At 43.4% G+C, this 13,001-nt stretch overlaps 1 protein-coding gene across 4 annotated transcripts in view; it reads right to left on the minus strand.

Moving 5' to 3' along the window:
• Slc16a12 (solute carrier family 16 member 12) overlaps window positions 1–12,655 on the minus strand; it is a 78,802-nt gene extending 66,147 nt beyond the window's left edge. Inside the window, exon 1 of one of the 4 annotated variants that reach the window (XM_042269855.2) lies at window positions 12,517–12,655. The gene's annotated coding sequence lies outside the window, so the exon portion shown is untranslated. Of the gene's footprint in view, window positions 1–11,491; window positions 11,634–12,516 lie in introns of those variants that run through there. The other 3 variants (XM_042269857.2, XM_076562611.1, XM_042269858.2) reach the window with 3 other exon arrangements.
• Window positions 12,656–13,001: the final 346 nt, after the last annotated feature.

Genomic DNA, 13,001 nt, shown 5'->3' on the forward strand with positions numbered 1-13,001 from the left:
GCTTAACCTGGCTGTGTCCTAAAGTAGAGGCCTGCCTTCGGGCTATCAGCCTGAGCACAGAGTCCAGAGCATGCTGGGCAGGCAGTGAGCATCTGCCTAGTGAGGTGGCAAGCTCATCCAGCTATTTGAATAGTCAGATCATAATATTTTATCAGAAAGTTGAATTTTCACTTGAAATTTTAGTGGGAACTTCATGCCTAATGAAATTAGAATATAAAGTTGTCTGAATCTTATCTTTCCTGTATGCAGAAGATAGAGATATCAACCTAAAGAAATAAGAAAGAAAGGGAAGGAATGTACAGTGTTGAATTGTGGTACAATGGTCAGCCCTTCATCACTGGGACACTAAACTACTGAGTAAGCTGCTTTGGGCAAGTGTCTTATTGAGTCACCATGCTCAGCTCATGGTTCTTATGTTTTTAAGTTAATGCATTGGTGGCTGGTGATCCTTTCAAGCAGGTGGCCAGCACAGATGTGTCTGGGTCAAAGAAACACAACAAATCACAGACACATAGAAAATGGGGACCTATCCCAGGACTCTGTGGGACCACACCCAAAACCCAGCAGACACCATTCCATAGGGAGAATTAAGACACGGGGTAATGGATAAACATACTACTACTTAACAACACTTTATAAGAAAGCTGAAATACCACAATGTCCATGCCCATGGCTGAATCTACCGTTCTGCACCTCAACATACATTAAGAAGGGGTCTTAGAGGTTTTTGCAGAGTTTAGGGTTTTTTTCAGAGAAATGTTCTTGCCCTCTTGCCTTTGACCCCATCATGCTACTGTCTAAGTGGAAAGAAAGAAAAAGAAACCGAAAAAGAAAGGACTGCTCTTAGGTTTGGTGAAGAAGGTTTATTATGGGTAAAAGGGAGAGCCTAGCCAGAGGTAAGGACATCTGTGAAGAGTACAGAATGGACATGATCCTGAGCCATGTGAGGAGAGTGGGGAGGAGAAGAGCGGAGGGTAAGAGGGGAACCAGGTACAGCAGCCAGGAGGACCAAAAGAAACTAGAAAGAAGACCAGGCAGTAATCAAAATGGCTGGATTATATATGGAAGGGCAGCTGGGGGAAGGGCAGCCTAGCCCATAGGCTGGAGAATTTAGGGGCGGGGTATGCCAGCCAGGAGGGCCCTGTAACAGGTAGGAACTAAGGGATGCTAGGAGAACCTGATAGCCAGGTCCACTTTGATTTGTTAAATAGGCACCTCAGCTGTTTGTTCCAGGGTTTGAGACTTAACACTGTCTATCTATACACACATTAGCATACATGATCCAACTCTTTTGACAGTTATATACACATGTGTCTGGGGAAAATAAAAGATTAAAATGTGAGTTGAGTGTGGTGATTTACACCTGCAATCCTTGTACTGAGGAGGCCAAAACATGAGGATTGCCATAGTTTGAGGCTGATAGGGGCTACACACATAGTTCTATCCTGGGCTACAGAGTAAGATCTTTGTTTGGTTGGAACCTCCAGCTCACTCCTGCTTGATCCAGAAAGCCCCGTTTCTCTCTCTCTCTCTCTCTCTCTCTCTCTCTCTCTCTCTCTCCCTCCCTCCCTCCCTCCCTCCCTCCCTCCCTCCCTCCCTCCCTCTCTCTCTCTCTCCCTCTCCAAATTATGCCCTGTCAGAGAATCTCCAGGAAAGGGAAGATACCAAAAAGCCCAGCTCCACATTCTTGGTGGCACAGCAGCTCCTCCCCTGAAGTTGCCAGCCACCTAAGTCCATGGCTAAAGTGGTCAGCTTTTGACTGTACTTGGGCATAAATCCAGCTTGTGGCAGACATGTCATCACCCCTCGCCTACAAGCTATATAAGCTCCTTGCTTTAGTTCAGGCGGGTGACTTCTCCTGCCTCAATCTCTGGGACTGCAGAACTCACCAGGGAGTGGCTTTGCTCAAATAAACCTGTTCTTGTACTTTTTCACTTTGGCTTGATCTGGCTCACTGCATTGGTGGAGAAACCTATTAATCTTGTCTCAAAACTTAATTGCTTCATTGACTGAACTTTTGCTTGAACTTAACATGAGGAAAGAGAAGGGCACCCAGTTTAGCCTAGCTATTACCCAGAATTTTATATTGGAACCATTTTATTTTTCTCTAGAAACATTCTCTCATAAGATGTTTATCTTGCACAGAACCTCTATACTTAATTATCCCAAATATATACTTGTTGTCCTGAATATCCAACTGACCACTGGCTCTCTCTTCCATCAGATCCCAATTTACAGCCACTAATACTAAAGTCTCCCCAGCACTTTTCAACATAGATACACAATAGCACCTAGAAACAGAGCCTTTTGGAACCCAAACTACATTGGACACACACACACACACACACACACACACACACACACACACACACACACACGCAAAAAAAAAAAGCAGAAACTTAGAAACATGGCCCAGGTCCTGAAAACTTGTTTTACCTGAGAGATTCCTTGTTCAAGAAACATCTTACTCGGAAGCTCAGTGTGTAGGAATAGCACCCTTTCTTTAGACTGTAAAGCCCCCCCAGAAAGGAACCCAAGACTTGAAGCCAGACTCTGTCCCCTTCCTACCCAGGCCCCAGGGCTCCTGCCAATTTCCAGAAATCGTCAAAAGACTGTTCAAGAACCACCAGTCAAGATCCACAAAGATACTACATTTTTATGCTTTATTTGTTTACTGTGTATGTGAGGGGGCATGTGTGTACCGTAGTGCACACATGGAAGTCAGAGGACAGCCTTCAGGAGTCGATTCTCTGCTTCCACCGTTGGTTCCAAGGATCAAGCTCAGATTACCAGGCCTGGCAGTAGGTGCCTTTACCTACTGTGCCGTCCCTCCAGCCCCAAGATGTATGTTCCCTTTCAATGACAAAATAACAATAGCAGCTCTTTGTGGTTGTTCTACTCATTTGTTTTGTTTGTTGGTATCGAGAATCAAACCCTGGGCCTCACACGCAGGGCAAGCACTCTGCCACTGAGTCACATCCCCAGCCCCAAGGTTAGTTCTAAGTAGTTTGATTAGCAAGTTTTTGTTTGTTTTCCAAGTTCTGTATTAATCACCTCAGCACATTTTCTCAAAGACAGTAAGCCCTAAGGACAAGTACAACCTAAAGTTAATCAAATTTTGTTAGTCACAAAGGACGATATTTAAACTTCTGTCTTTCTCTTATAAGAACCCAATATATCTTTCATACATGAAAGACCTATATTTAGAAAACCTATTTTGACATAGCCAAGTAGAAGAGAAGGTACGCAGAGATAAGTTTGACCAATAAGGCTTACAACTTAATTTAAAGAAACATCTAGCAAAAGTCAGGCATGGTGGTACACACCTGTTATCCTAGCAAAAGAAAATGGAGGCAGAAGTCACACATTCAAGGCAAGCCTGGGCTGCACAGTGACTTGGCAGGCAGTCTAAGCTCAGCCAGTCTTAGTTTTATAGCAAAATTGGGAAGAAGAGGGGGGAAAGGAAGGGAGGGAGGGAAGAAGAAATATTTTAAAGGTATTTAGAAGAAGCAATTGTTACAAGGGTCAAATTATTAGTCTCAAATTTATATCTGCATGAAAGAAACAATTACCAAAACCATGTAAAAGAAGGCTAGCCAATTAACTGGTTGGTAAATGATGATTATACAGTTTGGTGGTGCTGTGTTTGAATGAGGACTGCCCCCCTCCAAAGTTCATGGAGCCTCAATGTGACAATATTAGGGGGCAGAACCATTAAGAGGTGGGCCTAATGGAAGGTAGACAGGTCATCGGGAGCCCTTGGAAAGGCTTGATGCTGGCCTTGTGAAGTGACTTAGTTCCTGAAGAGTGGTCTGGCCTGCCCCTCAATCTCCAGCTCCTTTCCTGTATCCCTATGTGACCACTCCCTCTTACATGCACTCCCACCATGTGGGATACCATCCACGATGATGTGATAAAGCCAGGCAGACTCTACCAGAGGCCGAACAGATAATGTTTCCTGATCTTGGACTTTCAGGCTCCAAAACTGTCGACTGAATAAACCCCTTTTTCTTTACAAAGTATTCAGCTTCAGTCATTTTATTGCAATTGAAAAGCAGACTGGGATAGTTAGTTTGTTGTTCTGACCTTATATAAAAATAAGCTTAATGAATTCCACAGCAGAAGAAAATCCTTCCCGCCACTGAGCAAGGCTTCCCACATACTGAAAAGGCACTGTATAGTGAAAAGGAATTTTTTAAGAAAAATATTTAATTTTATCAGACATGTTTAAAAGATATCCAAAAGGACATATTTAGAAAATACTGCAGCAACTATTTGTTTCAATATTTTTTTCTGAAGAAGTGTAAGATTACTAAATATATAGACCAGTGATCCTCAACCCTGGCTGCACATAATCCTTTCAAACTCCTGATGCCCTTTACTTTACTTTAGCCCAGACCTACTGAACGGAAAGATTTTAGAGTAAGGATATCCATATTTCTGTCCCTTCTGGGTGATTTTAATGTGTAGACAGCACTGAGAACCACTGACACGGAGACTTGAATCAACACATGTGGATACAAAGATGTTGAGGGTCGACCAGAACAACCTATTCTAATATCAGTTAAGCCTGTGAGTTTGAATTTCCCACGTGTAAGAACTGAATAATGATGGTTAAGACTAGGCATAATGAATGTCACTGTGGAGGCAGACTTTGAGATTTCCTGTGCTTAGGATACTGCCCAGTGTTTCAGTCGACTACCTGTTGCCTGCAAGATGTAAGACTCTCAGCTACTTCAGCACTATGCCTACCTGTAGGCCGCCATGCCCCGCCCCCATGATGATAATGGACTGAACCTCTGAAACTGTTAAGCAAGCCCCCTCAATTAAATCTTTTCTTTATAAGAAAAAAAAAAAGACTAGTCTTGATAGCTGTCTACCTGAAGTTCTCTTTCTTGGATTGTTGTGAGAGCAAGTTTGTGCGTCTTGGTGGGTTCCTCCGTGTGCCCCAATGCAACTGTTTTGAAGTTCCAGATTTATAGGACTGGAATCACTATTTTGAGAAATACAGCTGGTTTCAATAGATAAATATGATCTCATTTCCATGGAAAGTATTTCATCAAGTGAAGCAGAGTTGCTAAAACAATACTAGTTGTTCCCGAAATAAGTAGTTGCACTCTCAGTTTGTAATGTGTCAAAGAATCCATGAAACTGCTCTCAAGAATATCTTGAAGAATTTCCGTGTATGAAGGTTTGGGGTGGTAAGTTTTAAGGGTTGGTATAGTTAACATAGTGTGTTGCTGTTCTGTGTACACACTCGAATCAAGGGTCAGCACCCAGGGTTTGGAGAGAAACACACTGCTGACTTTTATGGTGATTTAGAAGACTGAAGATTCTGTCTGGTCTCCCATATAATCTCGAGTGCACAATTCTGTATCCATAAGAGGCCAATAAACAGGAAAACCTCATGCTGATGCCAAAATATGAGCTATTCTCAGAATATACTGAGAAAACTCAGAATCTGAAACTTCAGAAGCTCTTGACCGAAGGAACCAGAAGCCACTTAGAACAAAGTAAAAAGCAGATTCAATGATACATTTTCAGCATCTTGTGCAGCTTTTGTATGAGTAAATGTACATTCACTCCCCAGCCTTTGAATATGGACTCATGATTGGTGTTCTGTGCTGTGCTTCTTGGTTAAATCACACTCACATGTTATGGTTCTATTTCTTTTAAAGTTTCTTAAAGAAACTTGTTTAAAAAAAAATGGCTGAGTGCAAAATCCTAAGGATTTTTACTGTACTTCCCTAATATTTCATAACTGCCCACTTTATATTTAAGTTGTAATTTTTCATGCTGCCTTTTTTAAGCTTTAGGATCTTTTATTGTAGATGTGTGTTCGTGTACACGCAGGTACACGTGTGGGTGTGTGGAAGCCAGAGGACAACTTATGGTGCCAGTTCTCAGGTGCCATTGGACATTTTCTTTTAGGCAGGGTCTCTCACCGATCTAGAACTCACCGAGTGTGGAGACTGGCTGCTCGAGAGCCCCAATAGCCCACCTATCTTTTCCCCCCAGCACTTGGATTATGGGTGCACACCATTACACCAAGAATTTTTTACATCGGTTATGGGGATTTGTGTTACAATACATGTTTTGCAAACCAAGTGCTTTACCAACAAAATTATCTCCCCAAATATTTTTTTTCTTTTTACATTGAAATAGAATCAACATAGCAGATACTTCACCAACTTGATCATCTTAGATTTTCTTTTGCTTACTAAGGATTGAGCCTTAGGCATGCCAAGCAAATACTCCATTAAGCTACATGCCTGATTCCAACTTAGCCATTTTAAAGTGTTGGCTTTAGTATAATCATAATCTCTGCAGGCAGCTTCATTATCTAAATTCAGACCCAATGCATCATCTCAAGAAACCCTGCACCATTAGTGGCCTCTCCCTGTTCCCCCACCTCCATCTCCTAGCTATCACTAATCTATTGTTTTCTTCATTGGTTTTTCTTCTCTGAACATCTGAAGTCAGATAGCATGTAGTCTTTTGTATCTTGCTTCTTTCACGTAGTGTTTTCAAGGATCATGTACTGAGGTTTTTTCAGTGTGCCTAACTTTCTTGGGCCGGTATAGCCTGGTTGTTGAACATCCCCACAGAGGTCTAGGAGTTAAAAGTTTGAACTCTAAAGTAATGGAAGGTGGTAGAACCATAGAGAAGTGGGGGTCTTATAGGATATCTTTAGGTTACTGGAGGTGTGTTTTGAGGAGTATTGTGACATTCTACCCATCCTTTATTTTGGCTTCTATAAAGTGAACAGTTTTCTTTGCTAAGTATTTTTAGTCGGCGACCATGCATGCCCACACTAAGACACACATCAATTAGGCTACTCCATCTTGGACTATAATCTCCAAAACTTGTAATCCAAACTATACCTTTCTCTTTATAAGTTAATCATCTCAGGTAGTACATTATAATAAAGTGAAGATGGGTAACACAGATGTAGCAATCAACTTATTTCATGGCAACAGTGTTCTTCATTTAATGCTGACATTAAAGTAGTTCAGAAAATATTTAATTTAATTGCAAAATTGTAGTATCAAATGCAGCGGGCAAACACAGGACTAAGACTAAAGAGCAGTGTTAGCATGTACATAAGCTATAAAGAGCATAACATACCAGCTTACAACAATGATATTCTGTAGGAATCTCAATGTTTCGAGCAACAACCAGTTTGTATTTCCAATAGAAAGGAGAACACTATTAGGCCAATGAGGTGATTTAGTGTTGGTCAATACTCCATTACCCAGGACAGGGAAGAAGTACACAGAAGGCACAGAAGTGATGTGTTTGTCTGTCTTCAAAATGAAGCAAGTGGGCTGGGTGTGGTGACAGATGGCAAGTGGTCTTATGCATGTTGTTACAACACCATTAGTTCATACATGCACTCCCTGCCATGTCTGGAAAACACTGACTCATTCTTTTCTGCTCTCTCTTCTGCCTCTTTGGGGCTGTTCCCTGAGCCTTTGGAGAAGGGGTATAGTATAGATATCCTATTTGGAGCTTAGCACTGCAGAAGATCAAACTAACAAAATTCCAACATGAAAGGGAGATGTGGACATGAAGTACCACCCCTAGTTGGGATCTATTGGTAATTGATAGCTGTCAGGAGAAAGAAAGTTGGTTTTCCTTAATGGTATGACCCCAGGTAGGTTGACGACCTACCACTCCAATGGATAGTTGCATACTCAAGACTAATTGGATTCCATAGATTAATACATATGGAGAAAGAGAGAGAGAGAGAGAGAGAGAGAGAGAGAGAGAGAGAGAGAGAGAGAACACAAAGTTGGGTGGTTATAGAATAGGGGGTGGATCTGGGAGAAGTTGGGAGAGACATGAATATAATGAAAATATAATGTATGAAAGTCTCAAATTAATTTTTTTAAAAGTAGAAGAAACAAGTAGAGCTAAGGGTAGTTTAGTCATAGAGTGCTTACACAGCACACAGGGCTTGGGGTTCGGTTCAATCCTCAGGTCTTTTGTAGTAATAAAAGAAAAAGGGAAAAAAACTTTACCATGCGTTTCATCTTTCAAGGAGCAACCCAGATGTCTACTATGAAGTCTTCCCCAACCTTTAACTCCTCAAAGTCTACACACTCTCTCCTCCCTTTATATTCCCAAACACAGGCTCTCCTCCATTTACATTCCCAAGCACAGACTCTCCTCCATTTACATTCCCAAGCACAGACTCTCCTCCATTTACATTCCCAAGCACAGGCTCTCTGTAGATGTAACCAATCGTCTTTTTAAAATAAGAAACACAGAGCCAATGTAAAAGAGAAAGCCGAGAGGTCAGAGCTCAGAGATAAAATCTTACCTCCTGCAGTGCTCCTAACTTCCCCGAGAGAGAGCTACTTCCTGTTTGTCTGTGTTTAAATAGTCTTTCTGTTCTGCCTTCTCATTGGTTTTAAACCCAACCACATGACTGCCTCATCACTGCCTGTAAGTACCGCCCTCTAGGTCTTAAAGGCATATGTCTCCAATACTGGCTGTATCCCTGAACACACAGAAATCTACCTAGCTCTTTTAACCACCATGCTCTTGCTATGGCTCTAATAGCTCTGACCCCAGGGCAACTTTATTTATTAACATAAAATTAAAATCACATTTCAGTACAAATAAAATATCACCACAGCTCTCCCTCCTTTTCATTCCCAAGCACAGGCTCTTCTCCCTTTACATTTTCATGCTATCTCTTATTGTAGCAATGATAGTCCTTCAGTGTCTTTCCTTCCAGGCCAAGCTGTAAGCCACTCAGCCTTCAGCTGTCTGTTTTTGTAGCCCATCCTGCCACCAGGAAAACACAATTTTTACACAAATTATTACTAAATAGTCCAATAAATATATAGTAAATCAACAAATTAATATGTTTATAGAATAATTCGTGACATACAACATTCTATATGACTACAACAACTCACTCCTCTGGACCATCTATGATGGAGAAAAATGTAAGTGAATAAAGAAAACAGCCAGGCATGGTGGCACAAACCTTTAATCCCTGCACTTGAGAGTCAGGTGAAGGTATATCTCTCTGAGCTTGAGGCCAACCTTGTCTACATAGTAAGTTCCAGGCTAGCCAGGGCTACATAGTGTGACTCTGTCAAGAAAGAAGAAAGGAAAGAAAGAAAGAAAGAAAGAAAGAAAGAAAGAAAGAAAGAAAGAAAGAAAGAAAGAAAGAGAGAGAGAGAGAGAGAGAGAGAGAGAGAGGGAGGGAGGGAGGGAGGGAGGGAGGGAGGGAGGGAGGAAGGAAGGAAGGAAGGAAGGAAGGAAGGAAGGAAGGAAGGAAGGAAGGAAGGAAGGAAAGGATCTAGCAAACACCAGAAATTGTGAACTTACCTAAGTATTTCATAAAAACTACTTTAAATAGTGCACTAATAGATAATGAGATTTCCTGATATCCTTTGATATAGATCAAATTAAAAATAGAAACAAGGGGGCAAGGGAGAGGGCTCAGTGGGTAAAGTTCTTACCACTCAAACATGAGACTCTGGAGTTGGAATTGCCAGTACCAGGTAAAAAGCAGCCAGTGACAGCACCTATCTGTAACCACAGCAATGGGCAATGGAGACAGGCAAGGCTTGCTGGCCAGCTAGTCTAACCTAAAGGGCAAGTTCCAAGTCTTGTGAGAAGCCCTGCCTCAAGTAAATGAATGAATCAATCAATCAATAAGATAAAGAAGAGAGTGAGGAAGACATTCTGATATCAGTCTCTGGCCTCCACTCACAGCTACATGGACAAGCTCACCTGTACAAACATATACCGCCACCAACCCCCAACACACACACACTAGAACACAGAATCTTTTTTATGCTTAAATCCTCCAACATCTTCAACTGTGATTTGATTTTTCTCAATTAAATTTTACCACAGCAATGGGTTGAGTTTTTAGATAGGCATGAAAGATATTCACTCTCAAGAAAGCAGCTTCCAGTTTGGCAACTTTCAAAAGAAAATCTAATGATTAAATGAAGAATACAAAAACAACCCAAACACTGCAATGAACACTTTGGGGGGGGGCATTAATATGACCAAAAGTCTGCCAAGTTCATTTAGATAAGTCATTATTAAAAATAACAAACATGCCTGAGCTTGCAAACTGTGCTGTTCGAAGAAAACGCAACTGAGAGAATTAAAAAATGTCTAATGCAGGAATGTGTGCAATTCAAAGAGAAAAACTACCATGGTGGCAGGTTTACCAAAAAGTCATATGACTGTGTAGCCAAAGTCATAAACATCAAAGCTACTCGGACAGTTGTTTGTTCCCCGTGATTAGAAGATCAACAAGATGACTGGATAAGAAGACAGAACATTTGGATTTGTTTTCCCTCGGAACATAAAACTGAAATTCTCTTTTACCTGGCCAACTAAACTCCCAGGGAAGTTTTTGACAAATGAATTTCAAATTGAGCTCTTCTGAGCCAAAGTCCTTTGTGTTGGTCACTGACATCCACCAACTGCCCCAAACAGCACTAAACATACAGTTGGCACTCAATAAATACCTGTTACATTGAACTAAATCGAAAAAATATGCAATATGCTGCAATAGTATTAGCTAAGTCAGTCCACGATTTTAAAATTCAAGCCATGACTTCTGTTCCAGATCATTGTGTTGCTCATGACAAACCTCTGGGCCACATTTCTTGTAACAGCTCAGTATTGCAAATCACTCACATCACGTTCTCATCACTAGCCACTTATCACCAGAGGGAGCACAAAATCAGGACTCCACGAGGCAGTGTTGGAAGCTTACTCCTACTGTCCTGATTATTTTCCTTTTTCTGGGTACGCATGTAGGAAGTATCAATGTATGCATCTTGATATGGGAAGAATTTAAATATCATTTAAAGTTAAGGATCCTTCCTTGCTCCCTGCTTTCAGTCCTTTTTCCCCCTCCCTTCCTACCATCTTTTCTTTGTTTTTTGAGACAAGTTCTTCCTATGTAGCCTTTGCTAGCCTGAGAGTCACTATGTAGCCCAGGCTGACTTTGAACTCCCAACAATCCTCTTCCTCCATCTCTGGGGTGCTGGAACTACAGCCTGAACCACCACAGCAGGCTGAGCAGTCCTACTGTTAACAACTACACAACAAAGACAGTAAATCAACCTCTCCTAGATTTCAGAGCCCTCTCAGTTTCAAAACAGATGAGCAAGAGGCAAGGATAGAAAAATTATATGCTTGGGCCATTCTAGTCATGGGGTGGGGAGGGGGAGGCTGTTGTTAAAATACCTAGAGGCAAAGGGCTTTGAAAACTGACCTGGAAGAGAGTGAGAATGCCTGAATTTCAATGTTGGTCCCTTCTACCCAGTTAAAGGTATGAATTTTGCCTGTCCTGGCAGACATGGATCTGAGCTTCCCAAGCTGTTTAAGTTAATGGTTTCAATCTAGTAGATTCTCTAAAACTCTTTTCATTCAATTCTAAGATCGCGTAATAAGTGATTGAGTCCAGTCACTCAGTAACCGATCCAGCGTTCATACTTACAGTCGTAGGCTGGGCGTCATGAGTGGCTGGCGCACCATAAGCCCTAGATGCGTGTAACTTTGGAGGGAAGAGAAATGACACAGCCAGCAGCGGCAGATTTCAAAAGCGAGTGAGCTCAGATACCTGTAGCCACAGGGTTTTCCTGAGTTTGGCAAGACTGAAGATTTTTCCTTCTGGGCTAGGTCAGCAGGGCGGCTGGAATGCCCACACAGCTCTCAGCAAAGCTGGGAAGAACTAACCCGAGGCCACACAAAATGTATGCGGGGTGGTTCAGAGTGCTGAATCACCAACTTGCAGTAGACCACTGATTCTCAATCTTCCTAATGCTACGACCCCTTCATATAATTCCTCATATTGTGGTGCCACCAACCATGAAATTATTTTTGTTGTTACTTCATAACTGTAGTTTTGGAGATAGAGGTTTGCCAAAGGGGTTGAGACCTACAGGTTGAGAACCGCTGCTTTGGGGCAAGGAGTGACTGGAGAAATTAAGTTTGATTCATTTCAAACGTGGAAGGCTGGTGTTTTAAATAGACCACTTATGGGTCGTAAATATTTGGGGAGTGGAGTAGGGTTAAAAAGCAAGAACACCGACAATCAAGGGGAAAAGGCGGTCTGTCATGGGAAATGTGCACCTGGAAACCGCAGGACACAGATCAAAGCCACTCTCTCCAACCACCTGCCCAGAAACTCAGCTGGACGCTTCAGGACACAGGACAAGTGGGCACGTGCTTCCTTTCTAAACCCAACAGGTGGCCAGACTTGGGGTTTAGACACAGCTGCGCGCTGGGACAGACGTAGAATGCAGCGCCGGGGTCTTTCCCAAGGTCTAGGTCCAACCCTGCCGCCCTACTTGGATGCCCGTGGCACCTGTACTACCGAATCGGAAAGCAGAAAGCGGGAAGAGCAGGAGCAGAGCTTTCGGTACCGGGACAGCGTCGGAACTAGGCGCACGCTCCGCAGCCCTCTGCCGCGTCCCCTCCCGCCCGTCCGCCCGTCCGCATCCCGGGCCCGCGGGTCCTCACCTCGCGGGGACAACTGCAGCGCTGGCGGCGGCGAGCCCACATGCCCCCTGCGCGGAGGCCCCTTCCCCGGCCCCAGGCGTCTGGTGGCGGCCGAGGGGCGGGGAGCGCACTGGGCGGAGGCGCCGCGGGGGCCGGGGCGGCGGGCAGCGCCTGCCGGACAGTGTCACTGGAGTGATCCCCACCGCCCCGCCCCCGAGAAGCAAGGCTCTCAGCCCCGCCAGCCCGGAGGGTGACTCTGCCCAGTCGGGGAAGAAGCAGTGTCCTGGGATTCGCTCTGCGCTGGGGGCTCGGGTGAGGGGCGCGGGGTGGAGGGGCACCTTCAGCTTATGTAATGCTCAGGCAGAGTCGCGAGCCTGCTTGCCTTAGACTGTAGAGCACTCTCTGGAACAGCCTTGGGTGCCTCGGACCTACACTGAAAGAGGAGTCTAGGTGTTCTCAAACACACACACACCACACGTTTCCCTGCAGAGTCAAAGAGCAGAAGG

Source organism: Peromyscus maniculatus, chromosome 1 (genome assembly GCF_049852395.1).
Source record: "Peromyscus maniculatus bairdii isolate BWxNUB_F1_BW_parent chromosome 1, HU_Pman_BW_mat_3.1, whole genome shotgun sequence".
Classification (NCBI taxonomy): Eukaryota; Metazoa; Chordata; class Mammalia; order Rodentia; family Cricetidae; genus Peromyscus; species Peromyscus maniculatus.